Below are 20145 nucleotides of genomic sequence, written 5' to 3' on the forward strand. Positions count from 1 at the left end.
TACATACACACACACACACACACACACACACACACACACACACACACACACACAACCAAACTGCTTTTTCCCCTTCAGTCAGCCAACCCAACAGTTTATTTGCTGTCTGTTTTATGTACTGGATGTAAACATACAGTATTTTATTTTTTTTTAAATATTTTCATATATCACCCTTTATATAGTATTCAGCTATATGTATTATATATGCAGTATTTACATTTTACGCCTGTCCACGTTATCTCTGTTTTTGTAAATAAACTGTCCCAATAATGTTGATTATGGTTTTGAGGTAACATAAACCCATCCCATTTAAATGAGACAATTGTTCCAATAACAAATGTTTGGCGTAGTTAGCATCCTCTTGTTGGGCCTCAGGCCAAAATGTTTTCTTGCTCAGTACAATCTCCTAGAGGTCTTTCGTACAACAAATACAATTAGGGATATAATCAGCAATTGACAAACTGGATCACTGGATCAATAAGTTGAATATTTGTGACGGTGTGTATGTTTGTATGTATGTATGTATGTATGTATGTATGTATGTATGTGTGTATGTATGTATGTATGTTATTTCCCAGAATCTCTTGCTGCAGTGAAAGTGCTGTGTGCTGGGTGATAATGGTGAAAGACAGGGTTTCAGACCTGTTTAAGACATGCAAATGAACATACAGTAATATTTACAGTTGCTATATATATATATATATATATATATATATATATATATATATATATATATATATATATATATATATATATATATATATATATATATATTTTTTTTTTTTTTTTTTTTTTTACATAAAATAAACAAATACTTTTAGCTCTCAGATTTACAACTATCGCTGAGGCGGTGTTCCTTATTACTTACTGGGCCACACGTGGCCTGCGGTCAGACGGCAGGAATAATACAAACACAGTATGGGCGAATCAACAACTTGTTTACTACATACACAGGCACCTTGTGATCCTCAGCAAATCACTGTACACATTTTCAACACAATCCCCAAACAGCGCTGTGCGGGTGTGAGTCAGGGCCAGTGGTGTAACACTCACCCAATCCTGGGTATGTTGGGTTATGATGGTGCCAGCACACCGTGGGAGCTTGTGTTGTACTGAACTTGTTCAGGCCTGTTCTTCCAAAAGGTGCTTTGGTACCACTGTTACACAATTACATAGTAGATGAGGTTGAAAAAAGACGTAAGTCCATCAAGTTCAACCTATACTAAATTTAGACAACAGATACTTTATCCTATATCTATACTTACTTATTAATCCAGAGAAAGGCAAACAAAAACCCCAGAGTCATATCATCCAATGATATCTCTTAAGTGGAAAATAAATTCCTTCCCGACTCTAAGAATTGGCAATCGGATTAATCCCTGGATCAACATCCTTCCCATGTATACTTATGTGGTACATCCCTGTATACCTTTCCTATCTAAAAAGATGTCCAACATTTTTTTGAACAAATCTATTGTATCTGCCATCACAGTCTCCATGGGTAATGAATTCCACATTTTAACTGCCCTTACTGTAAATAACCCTTTCCTTTGTTGCTGGTGAAATCGCCTTTCCTCCAACCTTAAGGGATGGTCCTGAGTCCTTTGTACTACCCGTGGGATGAATAGTTCTTTTGAAAGCTCCTTTTATTGTCCCCGAATATATTTGTATATAGTTATCATATCCCCTCTTAGACGCCTCTTTTCTAATGTAAATAAATCTAATTTAGCTAGCCTCTCCTCATAAATTAGATTGTCCATCCCCTTTATTAATTTGGTGGATCTTCTCTGCACTCTCTCTAGTTCCACAATGTCTTTTCTAAGGAGTGGTGTCCAAAATTGTACTCCATATTCAAGGTGTGGTCTTACTAATGCTTTGTAAAGGGGCATAATTATGTTTACTTCCCTTCCATCCATTGCCCGTTTAATGCAAGATAAGATCTTGTTTGCCTTTGCAGTTACTGCATGACTTTGGGCACTATTGTTAAACCTGCTGTCTACAAGCACTCCTAAATCCTTCTCCATCAAGGATTCCCCCAATTTATCCCCATATAATTTGTAAGTCGCCTGTTTATTCCTTATCCCAAATGCATAACCTTACATTTATCTGTATTAAACCATATGCCATTTACCTGCCCACGTTTCCAGTCTCTTCGAATCCTTCTGAAGAGAAATTACATCCTGCTCTGATACTACTACCTTACACAACTTAGTATCATTATCAAAGATGTAGACTTTGCTCTCAATGCCATCAATAAACAAGCTAAAAAGCAGGGGTCCCAGTATCGATCCCTGAGGTACTCCACTCACGACTTTAGCCCAACCTGAAAAAGTTCCATTTATGACAACCCTCTGTTGTCTGTCCTTTAACCAGTTTTCAATCCAGATGCATATATTATTACTGAGTCCAATTTTCTTTATTTTGTACACTCACCTTGTGTGAAACCGTATCAAAAGCCTTTGCAAAATCTAAGTGGACCACATCAATATATATATATACACATATACAGTGTTCGACAAATACGCATAACCACACGCCCGTGGCGAGTGGATTTAGGCCACTGGCGAGCCGTGCTGCGGCTCTATGAATTCCCCTGCTCGCGCCAAATATATATATATATTTTAAATAAATAATCCCCCTCCCTGATTGGGCTGACGCGGGGAAGAGGGCCGACTGGCAGCTCTCGGTTAGCCCCTTCCCCCTATCTCCTCTCCCCCCTGCCCCTGATCCCCGCTTGCTGCCCGGGGCGGGAGGTATCCTGGGGGGGTCCCCGCTTGTTGCCCGGGGCTGGAGGTAGGCTGTTGCGGCAGCGGCGGTGTCTGCCTCTGGAGGGGGTGCGGCGTCGCTTCGGGGGGGGTGGGGTGTTGGGGTAGTTGCTGCGGTGGCGTACACTTCCGCTTCGGGGGGGGGGGGTGCTGCCGCGGTGACCACCTCTGAGAGGGGGTGCTGCCGCGGTGACCGCCTCTGGAGGGTGTGTGGCGGTGTCCACCTCTGGAGGGGGGGCGGCGGCCGCTTCGGGGGGTGCTGCGGTGTCCGCCTCTGGGGGGGGGAGGTGCTGCGGCGTCCACCTCGCGTCACACAGGCAGGTGGAAGTGCTGCGGAGGAGGACAAGTGGAGAGAGGAGAGCCCCAGGCAGGTAATTACCTGACTCGTGTGTGTGTGTGTGTGTGTCTGTGTGTGTGTGTGTGAGTGTGTGTGTGTGTGTGTCTGTGAGTGAGTGTGTGTCTGTGAGTGAGTGTGTGTCTGTGAGTGAGTGTGTGTCTGTGAGTGTGTGTGTCTGTGAGTGTGTGTGTCTGTGAGTGTGTGTGTCTGTGAGTGTGTGTGTCTGTGAGTGTGTGTGTCTGTGAGTGTGTGTGTCTGAGTGTGTGTGTCTGTTAGTGAGTGCGTGTGTGTGTCTGTGAGTGTGTGTGTGTGAGTGAGTGAGTGAGTGAGTGTGTGTGTGTCTGTGAGTGACTGTGTGTGTGTCTGTGAGTGACTGTGTGTGTGTCTGTGAGTGTGTGTGTGTGTCTGTGTGTGTGTGTCTGTGTGTGTGTGTCTGAGTGTGTGTTTCTGTGAGTGTGTGTCTGTGAGTGTGTGTGTCTGTGAATGAGTGTGTGTGTGTCTGTGAGTGTGTGTCTGTGTGTCACTCCCTCTCCCTGTGTCTCCCTGTCACCCTCACCCTCTCCCTGTGTCGCCCTCTCCCTGTTTCGCCCATTCTCCCTGTGTCGCCCACTCTCCCTGTGTCGCCCACTCTCCCTGTGTCGCCCACTCTCCCTGTGTCGCCCACTCTCCCTGTGTCGCCCACTCTCCCTGTGTCGCCCACTCTCCCTGTGTCGCCCTCTCCCTGTGTCGCCCTCTCCCTGTCACACTCATCCTCTCCCTGTCGCACTCACCCTCACCCTGTCACCCTCTCCCTGTCGCCCTCATCCTCTCCCTGTCGCCCTCTCCCTGTCGCCCTCACCCTCTCCCTGTCACCCTCGCCCTCTCCCTGTCGCCCTCTCCCTGTTGCCCTCGCCCTCTCCGTCGCCCTCTCCCTCTCCCTGTCGCCCTCTCCCTCTCTCTGTCGCCCTCTCCCTCTCTCTGTCGCCCTCTCCCTCTCTCTGTCGCCCTCTCCCTCTCTCTGTCGCCCTCTCCCTCTCTCCCTCTCTCTGTCGCCCTCTCCCTCTCTCTGTCGACCTCTCCCTCTCTCTGTCGACCTCTCCCTCTCTCTGTTGCCCTCTCTCTGTCTTTCTCTCATTATCTCTCTGTGTGTTCTCTCTCTCTGTCTGTCTCTCTCTCTCTCTCTCTCTCTGTGTGTGTGTGTGTGTGTGTGTGTCTCTCTCTCTGTGTCTGTCTCTCTCTCTCTCACCTTCTTTCTCACCTACTCTCTCACCTACTCTCTCTCACCTACTCTCTCTCACCTACTCTCTCTCTCACCTACTCTCTCTCTCACCTACTCTCTCTCTCACCTACTCTCTCTCTCACCTACTCTCTCTCTCACCTACTCTCTCTCTCACCTACTCTCTCTCTCACCTATTCTCTCTCACCCACTCTCTCTCTGTCTCTCTCTCACCCACTCTCTCTCACCCACTCTCTCTCTCTCTCTCTCTCTCTCTCTCTGTCTCTCTGTCTGTCACCCACACTCTCTCTCTCTCTCTCACACTCTGGATCTCTTATTAACCATATATATCTTAACTGCCCTATACCTACACCGAAATAACCTACACTGCTTTCTTCCAGATCTAACTCTCAAGCTTCACATGGAAGACATCGGAACTCCCCCTAACCCAGAAGACAGGTAGGGAACACCTCCCCTCCAATGTATAACATTGCGGGAATGAGGGTACCTGGACATTGAGGGACTGTGGATAAGGTAAGATCCCAGGCGGGATTGCTGCTTTAGATATTGTGAAGCGGGGGCGTCCAGGCACTAGTTATGGGGTTCAGGAAACTAGTCATTCACTTCTGGCTTTTTTTTTCTAAATCCGACATTTACACACACACACACACACACACACACACACACACACACACACACACACACACACACACACACACACGTAACAAGGACTAATTGTAGTATAATGTAATACAATAAATAAACTAATGTCAAAAACAAATGTTGTTCTTACTAGGAATTTATTCAGTCATTTTTTTTAAAAAGCAGGTCTGGGGGCGGGGCTAGGTGTCGAGTAGATTTTTTGTTCGGCGAGTAGATTTTTGAGTGATTTGTCGACATACATACATACATACATACATACTGTACATACATATATATATATATATAAACAAAAAACAGGCGCACTCATAGCGTAGTATGGTTACCAAAATGTATATGAACCTGGAAGTATAAAAATGCACACTCACACACATATTAGGATACAAAGCATGTATGAGTAACACTCAATCGCCAGCCGAAGATACCAGCAGCTCCTTTTAGTGTCCGTCTGAACACGGAACATACTACAGGAGCTGCGACTTCCAGCAAACCTCAGACAGACACTAAAAGGAGCTGCTGGTATCTTCGGCTGCGATTGAGTGTTACTCATACATGCTTTGTATCCTAATATGTTTGTTAGTGTGCATTTTTATACTTCCAGTTTCACATACATTTTGGTAACCATACTACGCTATGAGTGCGCCTGTTTTGTTTTTTTCTGTAGATATCCTGAGGGGAGTGGTGTCCCCTTTTCTCAGGCTGCAAAGACTCATTTGGATAGCGCTGTGGAACTGGACATTGATTTGTTTGTACTGTATATTTTTTCTGGACTTTTTTTGTTTACTTATTTTTAATGTCATTATTTTATAAACTTGATTAGCATAGGCATCATATTCACATCATTTGACCTCACTCATGCCGTATTGGATTTAGGTAGGCACCACTTCTTGTCATATATATATATATATATATATATATATATATATATATATATATATATATATATATATATATATTGATCGTTTGACTTTGTGAAACATATGAGGTATAATGAATAGGGCTGTCAGTGTTGGAGCGTTTCAGCCAAATCGGTTGGCAGTGACTCGCTCAAAACTAGTATAATTGAGTGGAATTAGGTAAATAATGGCGTGTCTGTATGTAATAGGTGGTTTAAGGGTTGGGTTAAAAAAAAAAAAGAAGAATCTCCACTTGTGCCAAGCCTTATCTCACTCAGTGATTCGCAGTGTTGCCATATGACATTGCACATGGGTTTTAGATACTGTACACGATTCCTATTGACTGAACCTATTGATTTATTGTGCACATTTAACATTTTGAAATAAGTCCCGTTAGAAATGTTTAAATGTTTTTCTTACATACACCTACTTGAATTATTGGGCACCCAAACTATCATCTTGTTCCAGATTCTTCTTGCATTTACACATCACACACTGTACATTTGTTTTTGTCAATTTCATAAATGCAATAATACATTCAAGGCCATTGCGCTCAATTGACATTGCTCAAGGCTAAATTGAATAGCACAAACACCTACTGCAGGATTAACCCAATCTAATACATGTAACTGCACAGCAGCTCATACATCGCAAATACAGTGCTTCTTACATGTTAACCCTTAAGGCACTGCATGCTACATGCTGCAGCATTTCTGTTTCCGCTCTGCTCTCTATGCAGTGGGAGTAATAAATAACAGTATATCATATCGGTAGTGTACGACCTACTGAAATGGGGTTACCGTGATGTGGCTGCAGGCTTAAAATATTTTGGCGAAAGTATTGAACTAAATGAGCCATATTTATGAAGAAAGAATATAGATAACATGCACAGTAATGTAGTAAATTATTAGTCATATTGGATGTAGCAGGGGGCTCTTATCTTTTGTTCTAATACATGTAATGTCTGTAAAATAAGTGAATTGTTGCAATATAATATACTTCTATCAGGGGCGTGGCTATAGCCCGGGCAAAGCCTGGGTTATAAGCCTGCAGCCAACGTCAAGGCATAACCGAGTTACCTTACTATGTAGGTGCACAAATTCCCTGGTGTGAATATAATAAAACTTACATATACAGCTATACCCCGTTATAGCGCGGTCCTCGGGGTCCACCCGAGACCACCGCGTTAGTAACGGGGTCGCGAAAAAACTAAATGGCCGCCGCAAAAAAAATGTTTAAAAAAAATGGCCGCCGTGATCTGGGACTCCGTGCTGCCGAAGAGGGAGAGCTGAGATAACTCTCCCAGAGCCCAGCGTCGCAATGGCAGGCCCCAGGACTCCCCCCCCACCTGCCACTCCCAGCAGCACTTACACTTACCCCCCCCCCACACACACACACACACCCCACACACACACACACACACACCCCCCACAGCAGCACTTACCCAGCATCTGCAACAGTTGATCTGTGCAGAGAAGCTGCGAGGGGGAGGAGAGCTCACGCAGCCTTTGCTGGGATGTCAGTTGTTTCGGAGTTCCTCGGCCAGGGATCAGCTCCCTTCAATCGTCCCCCACAGTAATAGAGATACAGGCAGGGAGAGGGGGGGCTCTCCCTGAGCCCAACGTCGCTGTGGCAGGCCCAAAACAGTGTGCTGTGAGAGTGTGCTGTGAGAGTGTGTGCAGTGAGAGTGTGTGCAGTGAGAGTGTGTGCAGTGAGAGTGTGTGCAGTGAGAGTGTGTGCAGTGAGAGTGTGTGCAGTGAGAGTGTGTGCAGTGAGAGTGTGTGCAGTGAGAGTGTGTGCTGGGAGTGTGTGCAGTGTGCAGTGAGAGTGTGTGCAGTGAGAGTGTGTGCAGTGAGAGTGTGTGCAGTGTACAGTGTGTGCAGTGTACAGTGTGTGCAGTGTACAGTGTGTGCAGTGTACAGTGTGTGCAGTGTACAGTGTGTGCAGTGTACAGTGTGTGCAGTGTACAGTGTGTGCAGTGTTCAGTGTGCAGTGTGCAAAAAAAATGTAAAAAAATATGTAAATTTTTTTTTTTTTAATATTTTTTTATTTATTTTTTTTAAAACGGGAGCCACGTGAAAACCGCGTTATAAGCGGATTCGCGTTATAATGGGTCGCGCTATAACGGGGTTTAGCTGTATTTCTGTCAGCCTTATATATTCACCTACTCTTCAATGGAGAGTGATGTGCAGACTGACACTGGGGTGTAATATACCTGTACTAATTGGAAAATTGGTAGGGGCTCTTTCCGAGAGGGAAGAGACATATGTCACGGTAGACCCAGCTTATTAAGACTTTTAATTACCGGGATCATTGATTGAGCAAGCAGAGAGATAAAAAATAAATTGCGTTTATTCACCTAATGAACGTATACAACTATGTCACACAAAAATATAGTAAAAAGACACACTTACTTTGGAAACTGGGATAACAAAACTAATCTTTCCTAATTGCAAACACACAGCAAAATATTCCAGGCCACTTCTCCTTCCTGTAACCTCTTGCTGTTGAAGTCTGGTCACTTATACTCTGAGAAATTTAGGTGATTTACTCAGAGCTGGAACTTCTCAAATGGCACTGAATCTCAGGTGAATCACACAAGATGGAACTGATGGACTCATGAAAAACTTAGATGGATTAGATGGATCTGATGAATCTAACACTCTGACTGCTCCAACTTTTAAAAACTCCCAAAAGTCTAGCTTTTCAGTCTGCAGCGAATCGCTGCGTGGGAATATTCTCCCTGGCCAATGGGCATGCTCCGCCAGTAACACAGGTAGCCTTGCAGAAGCTTCAGAACAGTGACTAAGCATGTGCAACAAAACTGTCATCTTCCCCCAATTGTCACCTGCCACTTACCATATCCCCCTCCTGATTTCTTAATGAATGCCGCTCAGTCTAGCTAGGCCAAATGAACCCTTTAAAGTGAGGATAACCGTGTTCCAATTGGCCTTTCCTGCTAACACCTCTGTTAACACCTCTAGGACAAATGTCCCTTTGAAGCTATTAGTCATAAGCCCCCGCTGGGACTTTAAAACCTAACTTACACCGTTTTATTCTAGCATGAATTAAACATTTTCCTTACCCCCTCAATAAAATCTCATCAGCATAGGCACCGAGCCTGCTAGCCATGACTTCTAAATCCCACAGTTCACCCACAGAGCATCACCATATATACACATTAAACTATACCCATGTAATATAATATATTGTGGCCTGTCTTATGTGTGGTTCCCCTTACACTCGCCTTCATCTCTTACACACAGCAACTGGATCTTTAAACATATTTCAAACCACTACAAACCTAAACCTCTTATTTTAATAAAACCACCCTCCGTCTTATACCTGCCTTGAGTGTGGGGATATACATCAACCCCTTGTGTCCCATTTTGATCTTTTCCTGCTCTGTGCTGAAGCAGGACATCCTAGTGGTGAGTCGCAAGAACGGTTTCAGGATGGAGTCTGCCCGGAGCACTGGGCTTCCATGTATCCGAGAATCTCACTTGATTCCCAGATACATTTCTGGGGTAACTCATAGCTTGAGAACCCCGATACCTAGCCACAATCTGTAACAACTTTCTCCGGCAAACCCACCCTGAAACTTACCTCCTGAAAATCTCCCGGTCCCAGCACCTCTGGAAAAGGTAAAAACACAACAATGGCAGTTGTCTCATATTTTGCACACAGTCACAGTAATGCATACACAATGCCCGGGCCCCAGAGCTGACACTCTAGGACCCCAAAACACGGGTCAGGGGTAACCAAGCGGGCTTGACCTTTATTATAAGCCTGGTTAACTCCGTCACCGCCACAACATACACCTCCAAGGAAATGCTATGTAAGGCAGATAAGCCAATAACCTGCCCTTATGACGGAATGTATCAGTAACACTGTAATAAAATGCCCATGTGGAGTATGCAGCAAGGAAAAGGATTGGCCTTTCTTCCTGCTTAACCACTTCCGGGCAGCAGGTGGCACTGCAGAGCACTCCATAGCTTCTCCTCTCTGCATCTCCCGGTTTTGTGTGTCTGTTGGTAAGTGTGTGTATGTCTGTGTTGGTAAGTGTGTGTTGGTGTGTGTGTATTTGTAATGCATATGTGTGTTTCATGTATTATGTGCATGTATATGTTGTATATTTAGTGGTTTTTTTATATGTTGAATATAAATGTGTATTTGGATACAGTATGTGTGTGTTACACTAATGTTGCATGTTTGGTATGTGTGTATATGGTGTAGTGTTTGTGTGTATATATGGGAGGAGAGATAGGATGGGGGAGAGGAGGGAGTAGAGATGATGTGGAGGAGGAGGAGGGGGAGAAATGAGGAGGAGGAGAGGAGATCCCAATCTCCGCCCCCTCCCCCCCTTCCTTAGTTCCGGCGTTCTGGATGTCATGACATCACGTTGCCATAGTGACGCGCCTCCAGAAGCCGTCTGAACCAAGTTAAGTTTACAGAGGCCTTCGCCGCTTTCCTGGCATTTAACTTAAGTGCCTTCGGGAAGCGCGCGGGGCCTCTGTAAACCCCACGAACCCCAGTTTGCGCACCCCTGAGATAGAGGATCAGGGAGAGGATGGGAGGGAGAAAACAATTCTACTCAGGATTAATATTAATGGGGCCCTGAAACTTTTCTTGCCCAGGGGGCCCGCGAATGTCTAGCTACGACACGGACTTCTATTCTCCGCCTTTAGCTTCTAGACAGCTGAAGCAGCGAAATAAATCTGTATATTACGGAGTGTAGCTGTTTTATTGATGATCTACTTAAAGTTAACACCTCAATGTTTAATTTAACAAATGTCTCTTCCCAAACCAGTCCCTCCACTAAATCATTCAAATATATGCTACAATTTGAATAAAAAATAAACAATTTATAGGTAACACATTTCTTTATAGAAGACTAGACAATTATTATTGAAACAAGCTTTAATAATAATAATAATAATAATAATAATAATAATTTGCCTCAAGTTAACATTAAGCTCATTTACTTTTCACGAAATTGAAAGTAGGATCAGGAGATAAAAGTAAAATATTAAAGAGGCCGTCCAAGGGCACTGAAAAATTTTTTATATATATATTTTTTTTGTTTTAATATATGCAGCCTTTGATTACCTTTGAAAAACAATTACCTAAACTGCCGATCGATTTGTTCTCTTGTAATCGATCAGCAAAGATTCTGCTTCCCAGGGTTCACTAAATGGCTGCCTTTCCGTTTCAATCAATCCTTCAGTCAGGGTAACTCAGCAGCTACAATGCATTCTTATATTACTAAAGCAACATTATCTATTGCTACAGTTTGCAGCTCAAACTGCTGGGAATATTGGCAACACAAGATCACAAACAGGAAAGTGTTGCAAAGATCTGCCCTGCTGGGGAAATGGGCTAAAACTTGCTGTAGAAATCAAAAGAAAAAAAGGAATAGCAGAGCACTACAACAAACGTCCATAGAAAAATAAACAGGAGGGTGCGTTTCCCATGAAAATGTTATTATTTAATGGTCATGAGGACAAGAAAAGGGCAAAAAAGCCCCCCCAACGTTTCACGCTTCTCAGAGTGCTTTGTCAAGGTGTAACATTTTCATGGGACACGCACTCTCCTGTTTAGTTTTCTATGGACATTTGCTGAAGTGCTCTGGTATTCTTCCTTTTTTCTCTTGCCATATCTACTGGACGGAGGCACACACAAGGCCCCCACTGCTGGATTACATGGACGTCGCAGCTTCAAAAGTGAGTCACTTGCTTGCTACATGTTCTCCTTGCTATGATCTTCAGGACATTTTGGTATTATCTTAGGGTGAATTATATGCCCATGATTCCTGGTGCCAAGGTGTGTTAATTTCTCACCATGTGATGAGTTCACTATCCAGGATTATACACCCAATACCTGTCTTCAATCAAGTATTTATTCTGGGGGTCCCTCCACATGTATTCTTTATTCATTCAATATCATTTTCTGTTATCGGTCTTTAGCACCACGCATTTACATTCTGTAGAAATCAAAGCATGCTCAGCATATTAAAAAACTCAAAGATTGCATTAATAGTTGAATTAAACAAAACAAAATGTAGTTAGTATTATCGAATACTACAGAACAGATTTATATAAAAAAAAAACATGTAGGATATTGCATGGAGTGAGATTCATTAAGCGTTGATAAGGGGTATCCGAGCTAATTCACACTTCAACTGTAATTCAAGTCTATGGCAGTTAACGCAGTATGAAACTCTGATAACCTATTCGGTGTGGAAGTAGTCCAGCAGTCATGACATACATGTGTGTGTGTGTGTGTGTGTGTTTAGGAGGCACTTATTTGGGTGTTCAGAAGGGGGTGGTGGCCGAAAAATAAAATTGGCACTCACAGGGACTTTAAATAAAAAGGAGAAATCTTTATTATTAAAACATTAAATGTTTCTGTCTCTCTCTGGACCTTTCTCAGTATATTTAGACACACAAGTTAAATCTTCCAGTGAAACACTGCAAAGTAACAGATGTGTGGTTGCTTGGAGCACCAAGGCTACTCCACACCACAATTGTTTGATATGTTAAGGCAGGGGAGTGCAAACTTTTGCTGCTGTGCCCCCCTGCCTTGCCTCCTCTGGTGCTCGCGCCCCCCTTACCTTGATGCATCATATGATGCCGCGGGGTCATGTGACCCGCAGCATTATTTGACGCTGCGTTGCCATAGAGACGAGTCCTGACGAGTCAAGGTAAGTTGATGTTGCAGAGGCCTCACGCTATCTCCAAGGCCTTTAATTTATACGCCTTGGGGAAGAGAGCGGGGCCTCTGCAACCGCCGCGCCCCCCCAGAAAAATCTCGCACCCCCCACTTTCCGTACCCCTGTGTTAAGGTATACTGCATACTGTATGTTATGTTATTTTGATAAAGGAGATCATCATGGGACTCAGATGGGATTGCACCTTGTACAACAAACAGTATTTCATTAATGAAGATGTCATTGGAACCTGTAGATGGAATGCAAAGGCATTTAGATATCAAGAGCCTTTGAAAAGCATCAACTTGCAAAAAAACTAAAGCGATGGGATGGAGAAAGCCCAGAGCTTTGCAGTTACAGACTGGACAAACCCTATATTGCTTATCTCAATATCGACCTTCTAATGAATGTAGCTAGCAGGCTTCCGATTATGAGAAAGCATTTAGTTGTACTGTATATGCTTAAATATTTTAGCTGAAGCAACACTTGTTTAAAATAAAAGCAACAATTACTCATTGGGAGAAAAAAAAATAGTACATTGATGTAAAATATTAAGATTGTACACGTTTAAGTAAAGCAATTTGTTTCACTCCGACTGTATTTGTGCATCACATTTGTCTTAAAAAACAAAACAAAAAATTGAGCCCAGCTCATTCTTAAAACAACAACAAATACACGGTCAAAACTTTATCCTCAAAATTTGACTCAAATGCAATGATTCTCAACTATTTATTTATTTTTTTAACTCAAAAGGAACGGTTTTGCTTTTTGGACCCCCAATTCTGTATTCGGCGCACCCTGCAAGATAACCAAGTTTTGTGGTGTGTCTCATAAAAAATTGTAACTCGCAAAATGTAAAAACAATCACATTCCACCTAATGAAATATATTAGTAGGGCTATTAATGATACACTGAATAGACTTTGGGTCTATCCATCTGTCACTATCTCTTTTTTTGTCACTATACAATATCATTGTTTTACTAACTGTTTTCACTAACAAAACAATTAGCATTTTCTAATAAAACCATGTCACCTGTAACAAAACCATTCCTGAAATACTGCGCATGCAAAAAACTCGCAGTCATTTACAATAATGTTGAGTCTTACGCCCTTTGACTCATACAAGTGCGGGTAACTATAACCTGCACCTCAATTTGTTTCACTTCTAACTGAGCATGTAAAGTCAATTTCTGCAGAATATCATTGCCTCAGACAACTGGGAAATATCTGCATGCATTAAAGCCTCTGATGTAATTTAGGACTTCGATAAAGTACTGTATGATAAAGTATAAAAGGTAAACTGTTCATAAACTAAGCCCAATACTCCCAAGCAAAAAATATGTTGATATCAGCAATCAAAAAGGTCACACGTTGTTAACATACTCATGAGATCTTGCAGATCCACATATATTCCCGATGCCAACTATCCAAGATTTAACATGACAATTCCAAGTTTGTCGGACATGTCCGAATTTAAGATAAAACAAAATATTCAGAACTTGAAGTTAATGGGCAGTAAATTCCAGATATAACGGGACAGACAGAGATGAGAAGGAAGTTGCCCTCACCAGCTCACTGTAAAGAGTAGATGGTGGGGGAAAAGTTGCTTTAATGATCACTATGTTAGACATAATAATATGCTGACAACAGAATTGGAAAACCCGCTCAGCCTCCTATTATTGGGTGGGCTGAAGGGTGCACTAGGGGAGGGATATGTGGACAAAAGAGACCAACGCCCTAGATACTCCTCAGAGATGGAGTGGGCGAGGAACAAAAAGCCCCCTAATAGCATGCACTCGCTACCAGCAATGTGAATAATTATATGTAAATAAAGGAGTAAGTGCCCATAGTATAACCAGTGGGATAAGGAACGTCCCTAACACAGGTGGAGAACTATTGTAATATTAATGTTAAAATCCAAGTTTAATAAGTGCGTAGACCATAACTAAAATAAATGGGACACAAATAGACAAGGAGTGATAAAGTATATCCAGTGAACTTAGGTAATATACATTCCAGCGTAGTTTCTGGTATGATAATTGCTGGTTCCCCTTGTGGCGAAGGATTACCAGGATCAGCTGTGACTGCAGCTCTGCTGCTGGGCCGTACTAATGTGTGGATCCAAGGTAAGTAACCCTCAGTAGGTAAATGAATGAGGATCAAGTGTCGAGGGAGCGGATATACTTATGCGGACACAACATACAAACAATGCTTAAAAGAATTCCCTAGGTGGGGGCAGCAGCCTAATAGTCACTATGCGGTATCACAGGCAAGTGATATAAACAGCCAGGGTGAAAGGACAGTTGTGGAGTAGACCTATGATAAAAAAGTGAACCTAGTTCTGTTGATAGGAACTACACAAAATCGTTCTAATGATCTGCTGATATCACTACAGCTAAGGCTATAGTGATCGGACAGGTGGGTAGGTGGGTGTCCCTACCCTGTCCCTAATAGTACACTTAAAGATTGGAGTAGTGGCATGTACCACCACTCCTAAATAAAATAGCCCTGTGACGCTGAAAATGTAGTGTGCCTGATGGTACATTTCTCCCAATGAGTAATTCTGGATATACTACAAAAATGTTCATCTGATACATAATTAGCACAAAGAAAATAGTACTCTCTCTTTTAATTTGTATGTATTACGATCTGCCACGGCAGATCCACTCTTCCCTACCACCCCATCCCTCCCAAGAGAGGTGACCTCCACTGCCGGGGAAACGCCACCGGGAAGTCCGGCTACACCGTGATCCAGTGCAAAATCTAAAGCACTTCTAAATATTCCCAAACTGCCAGGTTTAGGTTTCAAAATCTTTAGAAATCCACGCATATTATACAGTATTTATATATGTAGAATGATTCCAAACCAATATGGACAAAGACCAAGAATGTGATTATGATCACAAAAAAAAGATAAAGTAATTAATACTAGAAAATGGACTGCAACTTTATGCAGAAATGAGCTCCATTTGCAGCCAGTGAAAGCAGTGACTATGCTGCCTTTTTCAGAGTCTTTCCCCCTGCCGCTTGTTTGTACTCACGTCATCAAGGTCAAGCAGGAACATACGCGAAGATATTTGGATCCATATGTTTTTATTTTTTTATCTCAGTGGTGTTGTGTGTGTGTTCAGCGGGTGCTGAAAGCATGCTAATCAGTGCTATAAATGGAAGTGTGCAAGAGAAATTATAGTTCAGAATAGCATCCCGGAGAGAACATGCTTCAAGGTGAATTAGCATCTATACATTCTGCTGAGCATTAGCTTGTACGGGATGTCCTTCAAGCCATTTCCCTGTGCTATTAATGGCATGATATTTACAAACTGTTATATTTTGCTAAAGATACAGGTTACTTTAGTCAGCCTTTTATATTCAGCAAAACGGTCTAATATTACTCTCATGCTGGGGTAAATTAGGCCTACTAATGCAACTGTTAAATAAGCCAGTCTCGTATTTATTTTTAATCTGTTTTAAAAGGTTGTCTTACTGAGCAGGAAAAGAGCCGTCTATAGTGATATCTTAACAAGCCCCAAATCTTGCTTAATAAGTAGTAGTAATTAACTAGTAGTAATTGAGTCTGAAACAAAGACCGAATACAACTCATGCAAAATTTAGGTGACAGATACTTATCCTATAATTTTATTTCTATTGATCCAGAGGAAGGCAAACAAAACACCCCAGAGAAATATTTGCCAATTATGTCTCATAAGCGAAAAAATGAATTCCTTCCTGACTCTAGTAAAGTTGCATTAGTGAATCACGTTAGTCGAATAGCAGCAAACATTGCTCGGCTTTGCAACCCTATGCAATTGACGAGTTTAATTGCATCTTCCTGACAATCTCAGTTACATTCGCAACCTCAGCCTCCAGTCAACCTCAATATAACAACCTCAATATAACAAACTCAATATAACAACCTCAATATAAAATCGATAAAATAGGTGTTACTTTCCGAGGAAAGAACACGTGCGATAGGTGGAGTTACTGTATCTTATTCAAAAAGGATGTCACTGTATGTCAGGAAAATACTAGTTGTCAAGAGAAAGGGAGTGGTTAAACAAACGAATGTTTATAAGAAATCAATAGGAAAATGTACTTCGATAATACAAAATGTCATTGCCTAATATACATAATTAATTTCATCCCCAAGAACAGTCAATAGATTTATTCCAGATTTGGCTAAAAAGAATCATCAGAATACTGCTGGACCAACCTCTGATACTAATTACAAACATGTTCGCAACAATTTGCAATACCACCTAAAACCTCGTAGTGGGGAAAATAAAAGCAAAAGAATTAGTTCAGGCCGACAATAAGGGGATACTTAAATTAGGCAAATTACCAAAGCAGCAATTGGGTATGTTTAGGTGGAGAATCCCCATTAACAATACTGAACCAAGAAGGGTGGCTCCTTTCTTCCATGTAGTAACACAGGAGGGAGCGGGAGCAGGGGGTACGATACCTTTCTTGGACCAACAAGTAGTTCTATGTTACAAACTTTCAAAGCTCTCAGGGATACCCGAAGAAGAAGAGAGGTTGGAACGCTTGTAACATAGAACTACTTGTTGGTCCAATAAAATGTATCATACCCCCTAGATTGGGGATTTTCAGCCGAAAAAAGCTGAAACGGTTGCTTCAATCTTAACTGAATTGAAACAGTCCCTCAATAGTGTCATTAAGTCAACTATGATTGCAGAAAAGTCTAATGCCTCCCTTGCCACAAAAATCGTAAAGAGAAAATTATGTAGCGCTCTGTGTAATAAAACTGTGCAGACAAACACAACAGTACAATAAAGCTACACATTTGGGTGTTGCTTTGTTGCAGTATTATGTCACAGTATTTTGTGTGAGCCAGCAATCTCCTTACTTGCTGAAAGTGTGCCAGACACTCCATGTTCACTCCCCGTGCGGACTCTACTTTCCTGCAATCAGCTGCTTCCGGACACTCAAGAGACAAACATTCAAAGCAGCAGCAGCACGACAGGAAGCTGGCCAAATATGCGCACACCTCGCAGCTTATTAGGTCACATGCAGAGCAAACAAACAAGGGTCTGCATATCATCTAATAAACTGAGCGGTTTGTGCATATTTGGCCACCATTTGTCATGCTGCTACTTTGTACGGTTAGCACCTACAAACTCCCTTATCTCTTTTATAATCAGCTCTATGCCGTTGGGACAAGCATGTCTCGTTAAATAGTCTCCCGAGAAAATAAACATGTCTGCATTGTGGAATTTATTCATTTCAAATTCAAGGGCGGGGTAACAGTATAGTGCAATAGTATGAAATCCGTATGTGACCTGTATAGCTCCACAACCTTCTCCACTATTATCCTGTCACAAATACAAAACATATCATACAGTTACCAATTACTGTATACACTTAATCTGACATTGTAGCTGCTGAGTTACAGTACGGTTACTTAGGCACACAATCAGGATTTTACAGATTTATAACAGGAGTACCAAACGATTGCCAGGTTAGGTAAGGATGTTACATGACACACACACACACACACACACACACGGGGAGGGGGGGGGGGATGCTGCTTTACGTAAGGGACGGAGGACAAACAGCAATACATACTGTACATCAGCCTTGTCACAATGGTACAGACTTAGCTTACAGTATCTCTCACAACGAGGGGTTTCACTAAACTCAGTTAAAGGGCATCACACCTCGATCCTCCATTACTGGCCATTCAAGTCACTGGCAGTCACTTCCAGATTGCGCTCCAATAAGACTTTGTGATTCCCAACCAGTGTGTCTGGTCTGAGACTCAGCATCAGTCATGTAAAGGAATAAGCGGTGCGAACTTACAGCGCATTCACTTCAATAGAGTTCAATGGTCTTACTACTAACGTCGCTTATTAAGTATGGGGCGCAGTGCATATTATATATACACACACATGTATAATATAATACACACACACACACACTTATACCTATTTGTGCACATACAAACTAAAACACAGACATGTATAAAACCTGTGTATATACAGAGAAAGAGCACAGATTTGCCTTTTTGCTAAGCATATTGAAGTACTATTTTAAATAAAATGCCTTCATAAAACGTTAACAAATTTACATTGAAAAAGTGCTTTAATATATTTTACCAGCAATGTGATGTTCTCGGCCATTGTTCAGTCCATTGAAGCTGGCAATCCCGTTACACCCATATGTGAGCACTGAGCAGGGTATCCAGAAGAGTGCTAACAAAAGCCTGGGACGCGACAGTGCAAACCGTCCTATTGTTAACATAATCAGGCTTGCACGTGTCAGCAAACTCTCACACCCACTGCAGTGAAACAATCATTTCTGGCTGCCTATGAATTTTATTGTATGAAAGAAGTAATAGAATTTGCAGTCTGTTTTTATTTATGACTATTGGTAAACATGTTGCATTGAAAAATGAAGTTTATGTGTACACACACACGTACTGTGTATAACTTATTTATTAGTAAAATGTTAGGTCAGTGTTAGAATAAAAATGTTTTATACATATACATGGACACACAGGGCCGCAGACAGATTTCCCGGGGCCCAGGAATAGAATTACAACCGCCCCTTTCCCGTGTTTGTTGTCTTGTGAGCCCCCTTAGGCTGCGGTCCCAGTGCGTTCTGCAGCGCAAGCCTCGGCGTGCGCACAAGCACCGCCCCCCAATCAGTCCGGGCCCAGTACATGCGTCGGCGCACATTTAGCAGCCGCACTGTACTGCAAGCTTTCACACATACAATTTTTTTGTATGTTGAACTTGCGACGGAGGCGTGGCCACACCCCTGCCGGCGGTTCAGCCAATGAGGGCGAACCAGCCACGTGAGGTCATGGCCACGCCCCGCAAAACCCCAACCACGCCCGCTCCCATTGCAATCTCTCCCAGGACCGCGATAAAGCGCTGTGCATGCACGGCCCCCCCACCGGGCACGCGTGCTACAGAACGCACTGGGACCGCAGCCTTATTTCACGCCTCTAAAGGCCCATCTATTTCCCCTCTCTCTCCTCCTTCTCACTCCCTCTCCTCCTCACTCATCCCCACTCAATCTACCCTCGTCCAATTTCCCCACACTAACTCAATCCCTCCCTGCCCCAGCCTCGCATGTATTTCTCTCCCCTGTGTCTCACTCTTACTCCCTCTCCCCACCCCTCAAATATATACAACTCCCCCCACTCCCCCAAATACATACAAAAAAACATTACTCCCCCAAATACATAAAAATACCTCCCACCCCAAATACATACAAAGTCCCCCCGCACCTCCCAAATACAACACCCTTGCTCCAAACGAATTCAACCCCGAATTTTTTTACATCGTTCTTTCACATATTAGGCTCTATAATGAAGGGATACACTATTTTGGTGGGAGACTTTAATACAGTGCTTAACCCCAATGTAACTAAATCTACAGAGTCAAAACATCACAAAACCTTAAAGGATTAAAAGACACATAATTAGCAGATATCGGGAGAGAACTTCATCCAAAGGAAAGGGAATATACGTTCTTTCTCACCCACACCAAAGTTATAGCAGAATAGATTACATCTTTGTATCTAACAGATTGATCTCGAAAATGTCTTCATCCAAGAT

General features: G+C 42.6%; 1 protein-coding gene across 1 annotated transcript in view; it reads right to left on the reverse strand.

The window, feature by feature from the left end:
• ANK3 (ankyrin 3) overlaps positions 1-20145 on the reverse strand; it is a 461946-nt gene that overhangs the window by 348346 nt on the left and 93455 nt on the right.

This window comes from Ascaphus truei, chromosome 8 (assembly GCF_040206685.1).
Source record: "Ascaphus truei isolate aAscTru1 chromosome 8, aAscTru1.hap1, whole genome shotgun sequence".
Classification (NCBI taxonomy): domain Eukaryota; kingdom Metazoa; phylum Chordata; class Amphibia; order Anura; family Ascaphidae; genus Ascaphus; species Ascaphus truei.